The 9,290-nt window shown below is 38.0% G+C and overlaps 2 long non-coding RNA genes across 2 annotated transcripts; both read right to left on the reverse strand.

Moving 5' to 3' along the window:
* Positions 1-2,906: 2,906 nt before the first annotated feature.
* LOC128011910 (uncharacterized) lies at positions 2,907-4,751 on the reverse strand. Its single transcript, XR_008182671.1, has 3 exons — positions 4,701-4,751; positions 4,508-4,572; positions 2,907-3,801 (listed from the first exon to the last, which is right to left on the reverse strand). It is a non-coding gene; the product is annotated as an uncharacterized LOC128011910 (long non-coding RNA).
* Positions 4,752-4,831: 80 nt separating this feature from the next.
* Positions 4,832-6,041, reverse strand: LOC128011911 (uncharacterized). Its single transcript, XR_008182672.1, has 3 exons — positions 5,802-6,041; positions 5,089-5,343; positions 4,832-4,926 (listed from the first exon to the last, which is right to left on the reverse strand). It is a non-coding gene; the product is annotated as an uncharacterized LOC128011911 (long non-coding RNA).
* Between the last annotated feature and the right edge of the window lie 3,249 nt (positions 6,042-9,290).

Below are 9,290 nucleotides of genomic sequence, written 5' to 3' on the forward strand. Positions count from 1 at the left end.
AAGATAGGAGTCATTTGACAATTTCAGTTTCATCAGGCTTCCTTTACAATCCCACATGGAGGTTTTCCAGTCTGTGTTGCTATCTCTCCTGAAGCTACAGCAGAAAATCTAATTCTGAGGTCAGAAAGTAAAAAAAATTAACAAGATAATATTTTGTTTAGTACTTCTACCGTTGTAGATAATGTTGTATGAGTTATATCAGGTCAAACTGTAGTTTCTCTAGTAAAGAATGGTGTATCAACCTTCTGCCAATTTCAAAGCACCATGCTAATACAGCTTGCTAAACAATGGGTGACAGTGGCGGGGTAGGTTGTAACACATGTTTTGAAAGTGTTACAAATCACAAAAATGTTCTTGGTTGTATGTAAGGGGATGGCCCTTACATACAACCAAGAACCTTTTGTGTGATTTTAACAATTCTACAGAATTACTAGAACTTGTGACTGGTAAAGAATGCATTTCATTTGTTCATTCTCTGGAGTGGGGATAAACATACGTCTTTTAATTTGCTCACACACACACACAAACAGACACACACACATTTTGTGAAAAGTGGGGACATCCCATAGGTGTATTGGTTTTTATACTGTGCAAACTGTACATTCTATGGCCCTTCACCAACCCTACACCTAACCCCTAACCCTCACAGGAAACTTTGTGCATTTTTACTTTCTCAAAAAAAAAACTCTTTCTGTGTGATTTATAAGTGTTTTGAAAAATGGGGACATGGGTTATGTCCTCATAAGTCTTCCTCTCCTTGTAATACCTGTGTCATACCCATGTCATTATACAGAGTTGTGTCCTGATATGATACAAAAACAAGAGCACATACACACTCACACACACACACACACACACATGAATGTGCACGTACAGACATGCACACACACAAAGGCACACATGCACAAAAACACACAATATGCTCATACACTCCCCATATTCACACATATTTATTGTTGCAGTCATTCATTTAAAATAAAACTGTTTTCGTGTCAAATCACTTGGAGTACCCTTAGTTTTTGTATATTTTGTCTACCTGTTACAACTTACCCCAGTATGTGTTACAACCTACCCCAGTAGTGGGGTAGGTTGTAACAAAGGACCACCTTGTATTTGTCATCATCTCACAAAGTCTGTGATATAGTTGAATACATTTAAATTATTGCCATTTGTAGTATAAACATGTGGGTACTTTGCCTAGAAGTTTTAGACTTGTAGCCAAAAGAAAAAGGTAATTTTAGGCGTTGAAGAAAAAAGTGTTACAACCATCCCCGGTCTCCCCTACTGGTATTGGATGCGAGAACACACACACCACACGCACACACGCACGCACACACACACACACACACACACACCTTGTACTCTCTGATGTTCGCTCTGCTCGGCGCCCCTGTGGATTGAAAAACGCGCTGAATCCATGCAGACTCAGATAAGGGGAGGAGCCGGAACTTGATGCAGCTTGCCACCGTCTCAAATGAGATTTTAAAGGGGACTGAAGCGATCACTAATTAATTAATCAAATAATTTTTAGGGGGGCTGGGCATAAGTTTAGGGGGGCTGATGCCCCCCTAAAAAGGGCCTAGCGACGCCCCTGTGTCCAGCTATAGACAGGCTCTAAAAGCTGCCAGGGCTGAGCACATCCACAAACTAATAGAAAATGACCAAAACAATACAAGGTTTTTATTTAATACAGTGGCTAGATTAACAATTAATCAGATGTCACCCAAAATAAATATTATCTCACAATTTAGTAGTAATAACTTTATGAACTTCATCAGAAAATATATATATATATAATAATAATTTGTGTCTGCTCCCGCTCCTTCCTGCAAAAAAATAAAATAAAATTATATATATACACACACACACACATATATATATATATATGTGTGTGTGTGTGTGTGTGTGTGTGTGTGTGTGTGTGTGTGTGTGTGTGTGTGAAGATTTGCCTATTCATAGCACAGAAATATATATATATATATGAAGAATTGCAGTCAGGGTTCAGGCCTCTTCATAGCACAGAAACTGCACTTGTTAAAAATGCAAGTGACTAGCTTCTTGCATAAGGCCAAGGCTGCATCTCATTACTACAGTAGTTTTACTTGACCTTATTGCTGTAAAAGATTTGATGATTTTTTTTCAAAAAAAATTTCAAAGGGGAATCATATCAGTTACATCCATTAAAGTATGGAGTGCCACAAGGATCTGTCCTAGGCCCTCTGCTATTTTCAATATACATGTTGCCCCTTGGTAATATTATTAGATACTATCTAATAATATTAACTAATATAGAACTATATATTTCAACAAGACCAGGTGAAACTTCTAAATTTTCTAAGCTAACAGAGTGTGTTAAAAATGTAAAAGACTGGATGACCAATAATTATCTCCTATTAAATTTGGATAAGACAGTACCAAAAAAACTGTACACAAAATCTTGTAGATTTTCATCTATACTGTTACTTCCTCTACAGTCTAAAATGTGGGTGTTATATTAGATAGCAACTTGTCTTTTGAAAACCATATTTCCCATGTTACAAAACAACATTATTCCATCTTAAAAACATTGCCAAGTTATGGAACATCTGTTTTATCTGTTTTTCATGCAGTAAATCTAGTTCATGCATTCATGGCCTCTACACTCTAAAAACTGCTGGGTTGAAAACAACCCAATTTGGGTTATTTTGACAACCCAGCGCTGGGTCAAAAAGGGACGAACCCAGCGCTGGGTTGTTTTAACCCAACCAGTTGGGTTATCATATTTAACCCAGCCTGCTGGGTTGCCTTTTTTATAGATTAAAATGACTATATTGCAGGGTTTAAAAAAACAGAGCGGGTGTTTTTTATCACTGTATTTCAGAAGGAAAACTACTGTATTTAGAAAATGTTCGAGATCATTTCGCATGTGCTTGATAAGGCAGCGTTTGTGAGCTCAGCACCGCTCTGCAGCCGTTACCGGAGAAACCTACCTCTCCCGCTCTTAGCGCCTCCTGCTGGCAGAAAATAAACTCGCAGAGTGCAGCCATGTGGGGAAACAATGCATTTCTACGTTAAAATTAACCCAAATTGAGCTAGGCATTAAACCTACAAATGTTGTTCATTTTAAACATCACTTTTACACACAAATAATAATTACCAAAAGGAAAATATTTATTAAAAACAAGAGAAAAGTCAAAAAGTAACATGTTAGAAGAAATGCAGAAAAGGATGGCATTAACAGCTACAGAGTTCATAAACAAAGCATTGAGCATGTGATGAATATAACTTAAGATCAAATTGGGCTTTGTTCAATTGTATATATTATATAAAAATATACGAAAACACATACAATAAATTTACAATTAGTTCTGGCATGACAGTACACAAATAAATCACAACATTAACTTTGATATTATAACATTTAACAGACGCATGTGTGTGTGTGTGTGTGTGTGTGTGTGTGTGTGTGTGTGTGTGTGTGTGTGTGTGTGTGAAAGAATGTGAGCAGGTGTATGAATGACAGAGTGTAAACTCTTCTACTAAACAACACAGAAAAAGCATTTAACTTTTTTTTTTAAACAAATTATACACTTACAGTTTGTTTCATAGTCCATGAATACAGATCATGCATCACAGTCAATTTTCATGATCTCTTTAGCATAACTGATGTAATCATGAAGAAGCCCCATCAGCACAGCATGTGACATCTTCTACATCATCCAGGGCAGCGTCCTCCTTTAAAACCAGTGCTGTTTAGGGGAAAGAAGATTCTCCTCTCTGACCAGCATTCATCCCAGTCACCGCCTGTTCTTCATCAGTGGCCTAAGAGAAACACATTTGAAAAAATTAAACATTTAATTAAACTATCCATTTTCAGGTAGAGGTGTATTCACATCCGTAAGGATAGGTAAATAATCGGTTTTAAAGTTTCAACACTTTGTGCGGTTGTTTAATGTCTCAGTCCACCACAGCGCTCCAGAATGCTATAATGGCAGCACTAGTGTGAGGACAGGTGATATTGTTTGAATAAATATTGCTTTCAGAAAGCTTCTTTACTGAAACATTAAAACAGACATGACATTCACATACCTCACAATATTCACGTACATGAAGGGCTGCTCTTCAAACCGTTAGTTCACCAAATAATTAAAATGTTTATAATTTACTCTCCTCATGTTTTTCCTGACTCATACAAAATCTGCTCATTTTTTGGAAAACATATGAATATATTTAATATTCTCTTTTTGTGTCCTCCATTGCTGGTCTGGGAGACCAGTATTTTATTATGAACATACATGTTTGCTATCATATAATTTAAGATGTATTCATATATAAATATCAGAATTTACTTCTACAATAACTCTATATTTATGAAGCTTGAAAATACTGATTATCTAAACTATAAATGGATTAACAAATATTATGAGAAAACTAAAAATATATTAATTTATGTTGTAAAGACAGACAAAAGTCTTATAGGTTTGGAATGACTTGAGGGCAAGTAAATGATTTTTTGTGTGAACTTTACCTCTAAGAGCGAAGACCAAGAATAATGACTCTCCAAATCAGACAACTCCAAAGTTGGTTTGAGTTCTGCAATAAAAAACACAGACATCAATGGTCTTAATGAAATGAGCACGTAATTACACTGTTGTTGCATCAAAATGTGAAGTAAACTGGCAGGAGACAACAGAAAAATTTATTTTCTAAAAATAACTTACATAAAATCTCAAAGGAATGATGCTCTCCCATGTCTCTTGCTTTTAACATCTACAAAAACAAAAAACAAACATTATTTTACTCTTAGTAAAAAAACAACAACTGATAACATGAAATTATGAAGTTTACTTGCCTTATACGATCTTTCCCTCTCTTCAGAAGAAGCTGAGACAACCACCTCCTCACACAAGCAGACTTGTGTGTCCTTAACTCCAGTTAGTTTGAGTTCTGCAAAGAGGGACATCAATGGTTTCAATAAAATATTAACATATACATACATACATACATATATAAAATCACACTGTTTTTGCATCAAAATGTGAAGTTAACAGGCAGGACACAACAGAAACATTAATTTTCTAAAAAAAAAGTAATAATAATTTAACTCACATCAGTCTCAAAAGAATGAAGTTATCTTGTCTCTGGATTTCAACATCTAAAAAAAACACACACATTATTTTAGTCTTAGTAAAAATAAAGATAACTTGATGTTATTCTGAAGTTTACTCTCCTTAAACCGTCTGTCCCTCTCTTCAGAAGAACACCTCCTCCTCATCCTCACACAGGTCTGTGACTCCTCACACAAACATCTTCTGTGTCTTTAACTCTCAGCGCGAGGACAATGAAGATAGGAGCTGGACAAGTCTGAAATATTACATGTAAAACATACTTTTAACAGTTACCACTTCAACAGCCTCTAAATAATTATGCTAGTCTTTACTACACAATTCCATTTCCTTTAGGAGACAAACATACATTCAGTTTAACCGCGAAAAAAAAAGACAAATTCACATGAGCTTAACCGTGACCATAACCGTCTGTTAACGCCTCAAAGAGAACAGATAATGTAAAATCTTATGTAAATATGACAAAATACATTCACAGAAGTTATATTAAAAGTACATCCTCCGTTCAGTAACGTTACATGAGGCAGTTAAGACCTCCGTGTCCGAGGCGAAAACCGCGTCCGTTTTTTTATTTATATATAACGTATATAACGTTAAGCTCCTTTGTTTCCGCCTTTCATAAAACCTTCCGCCTTTCATACAACCGGGTAAACAATAAAAGATAACTTTACATTTTGAATATTTAACGTTACTTACCATAGTCTTTCACTCGCTTCTCGCTTCTATCACGCTGAGAAAATGGCGGCTGCTCGCACTGGAGACGTACGATTTTGACGTGACGTGCGTGCTCTCCTTCACGTCCGCGTCCTCAACCCACCCCGCTGGGTTAAAAAAGAAAGTTATTTTCAACCCAAACTTGGGTTAAAACATCCCAAAGTCCTATCAAACGGCCTCAACCCAGCAGTTGGGTTGAAAAAACAACCCAGCGTTTTTTAGAGTGTAGTCCCTTCTGGACTATTGTAATGCACTTCTAGTTGGTTGTCCTGCATCTTTAATAAACAAGCTACAGGTAGTCCAAAATGCAGCTGCTGTAGTTCTTACCAGTTCAAGCAAACATGATCATATTACCCCAATTACCTTTATAGTTACTTATACTGAATATTCCCATAATGTTCTCTGTTACAGACCTATTTGATCTCTTTCTTTCTCGGTTGACATTGATAAATCTTCAGCTACATTGTTGTAAATGTTGTTTAAAAAATATTTTTCTTTTAATAATGTATTGTCTGAAAGCCTCTGTAAGCATGACCGAAGAATCCTCTGTTTAATCTGAGCTGAAGTTCAGGGCAGAAGGAACAAATGAGTGTGCTTGAGAGGCATGGCTGCCGTCACTCAGATAACGGCTTTTCTCTTACTCAGTCACAGAGACTTTAATTAAAGCTGTCAAGACATGAATGAAAAGGGAGAAAATAAAACAAAATAAATAAATATTCATTTAATGTGACCATGCTTAATAATACTTAGAATATTATTACTTTTCATTTACCTGATAAGCATGAACTGCTCAACTCACATGTAAGAGGTAAGAGGAAATTAACACAGCACTAGTAAGGAATACAAAGATATTTATATCCTGAATGTAAACCCAGAAATATCATAATATTGAAATAAAACTACTCTTATACCTATTTTCAAATGTATTTATATGTGGTGTGTGTAATGGTCAGCCTACTAATAGGCACCACAAATTTTGTAGCCAAATTAAACAGAGGCAGTATGAATACACAACTTTGAAATGTAAACAAATATTTATTTAAACTTACAAAAGGGCAATCATCCAAGCCCAATAATATAATTAAACATGGCAAAAAATAGAAGGAACAAAGTCTTAACCAAAAAGAAAAATCCAAATTAATTTCAAATGCAAAATAAGTTTCCAAAAATAACTTCCTTAACAACAAGGTCAACTTCAAAATAACTAAACAAAATACCCACAATACCTACAACCCTCAGGCCACACTCTCCACTGCAGCAACAAACACAGACTACCTTCCATTACAAAGTCATTCACATTTATACTGGTGGCCAGCACCATTACCCCATGGGGAGGGACAAACTCACATACAACACTTTACACATGTTCACCTAAATATACAGCGTCTAAAAGAAACATATTGGCATGATGTTATAATTAATAAATCTACTTCGATGTTATTAAATCATTCACATTAAACAGGAAATAACAGCAACAACTCGGCCGCGTTGCCCCTGAAACCCCCTCGCTCAATTAATACATGGTAGATTCCCACCCTAAGCGGAACCAATAATTCCTGCCATTGTTTCCTACCGGGACTCTAAAAATCACGGGACAAATGCTACACGGGAACAATACACATCATTTACAGGTATTCCATTCACTCAGATCAATAATTACAATAAACTCTTATCACTAAACAGTCTCTGTGTGTGTTTGTAAGTATGTGTGTGTATTAAAGTCCATGTTGAATGTGCGGTCTTCCCGTGACCGTCACACTCCCCTCCACCCATTTTCAAGCCGGCAGGCGAGAAAGAAAGTCCGCTGTAGCATTACTCTTTCCTGGAACATGCTGGACAATAAAACGATAAGGTTGCATAGATAGATACCATCGAGTGATTCGTGCATTTGAGTCTCTCATTCGATCCATCCATTGCAGTGGCCGGTGGTCAGTTTCAAGGAGGAACTCACGGCCAAGAAGGTAGTACCTGAACGTGTCCAGGGCCCATTTAACGGCCAAGCACTCCTTCTCAACGGTGGAGTATCTCACCTCCCTGGGATACAACTTGCGACTTATATAGGCCACTGGATGTCTATCTCCCAGTGCCCCTTGCAACAGCCCTGCCCCAATGCCAGTATTAGAAGCATCAGTCTGCAAAACAAAAAGTTCTTCAAAATTAGGACAAGACAGCACAGGATCATTGCATAGGGCATTTTTAATGTCCTGGAAGGCATGCTTTGCCTCCTCAGTCCACTGAATTTGGACAGGACAGGTCTTCCGTGTCAGATCAGTTAAAGGTGCTGCTCGAACCGCAAAATTAGGCACAAAGCGCCTATACCACCCAGCCATACCCAAGAATGCTCTCACTTGAGTTTTCGTTTGGGGCAGGGAACAGTCTTGAATTGCCTGCATCTTTTGTATCTGTGGCCTAATGACACCACCACCGATAACATATCCTAGGTATTCAGTTTCCTTTTTTGCTATGGCACATTTACGGGGATTGATAGTAAGACCAGCTGATTGAATACGATGAAACACCACTTTGAGATGCTCAAGATGTTCTTCCCAAGATGAACTGAAGATAATGACATCATCCAAATAAGCTGCTGCGTATCCTTCCAGCCCACCTAGCACTTGGTCCATTAACCTTTGGAATGTCGCTGGTGCCCCATGCAGTCCAAACGGCATAGTACAAAAATGGAAGAGCCCCCAGGGGGTTTTAAAGGCTGTCAGCTCTTTTGCAGTGTCACTCAAAGGGACTTGCCAGTAGCCTTTGCATAAATCAAGTGTGGTCAGCCACCTAGCCCTTCCAAGATGGTCAATCAAATCATCAATTCGCGGAGTAGGGTAGGAGTCAAATTTGGAAACTGAATTTAAATACCTGAAGTCCACACAAAAGCGTAGGGTTCCATCTTTTTTTGGAACTAAGACTACAGGGCTACACCACTCACTGCTAGAAGGTTCAATAATACCCATGGCTAGCATTTGATTCACCTCTTCCTTCAATGCTGGTAATAACCGTTCAGGGATACGGTAGCTCTTCCGTCGATTGGCAGCCCCTTCATGTAATGTGATGTTGTGATGAATCAGTGTGGTGCGTCCAGGTTTCTCTTGGCACACCCCTGGGCGACAAATCTTCTGAAGCTGTGACTGTTGAAGGGGGGAAAGATGATTGAGGTCAACTGTGGCTACTACCGGCCGGGGTAAATATTGCTCCTCCACCTCATCTTCATCCTCCACCTGACGAATCAAACACACACCAGCCACTTGAGGCAGTCTCTCATGCCATTTCTTAAGCAAATTAACATGCAGTACTCGACTTGAGCGCCTCTTCCCCAAGTTGGCAACCTCATACGTAGTAGGTCCAAGCTTACGGACCACTTCAAAAGGTCCCTGCCATTTAGCGAGCAATTTGCTGGTATCGCTGGGTAACATTACCAACACCCTTTCTCCAGTCTCAAAACTTCTTACTTTGGTCTTTTGATCATAA

Source organism: Carassius gibelio, chromosome B23 (genome assembly GCF_023724105.1).
Source record: "Carassius gibelio isolate Cgi1373 ecotype wild population from Czech Republic chromosome B23, carGib1.2-hapl.c, whole genome shotgun sequence".
In the NCBI taxonomy this organism is placed as follows: Eukaryota; Metazoa; Chordata; class Actinopteri; order Cypriniformes; family Cyprinidae; genus Carassius; species Carassius gibelio.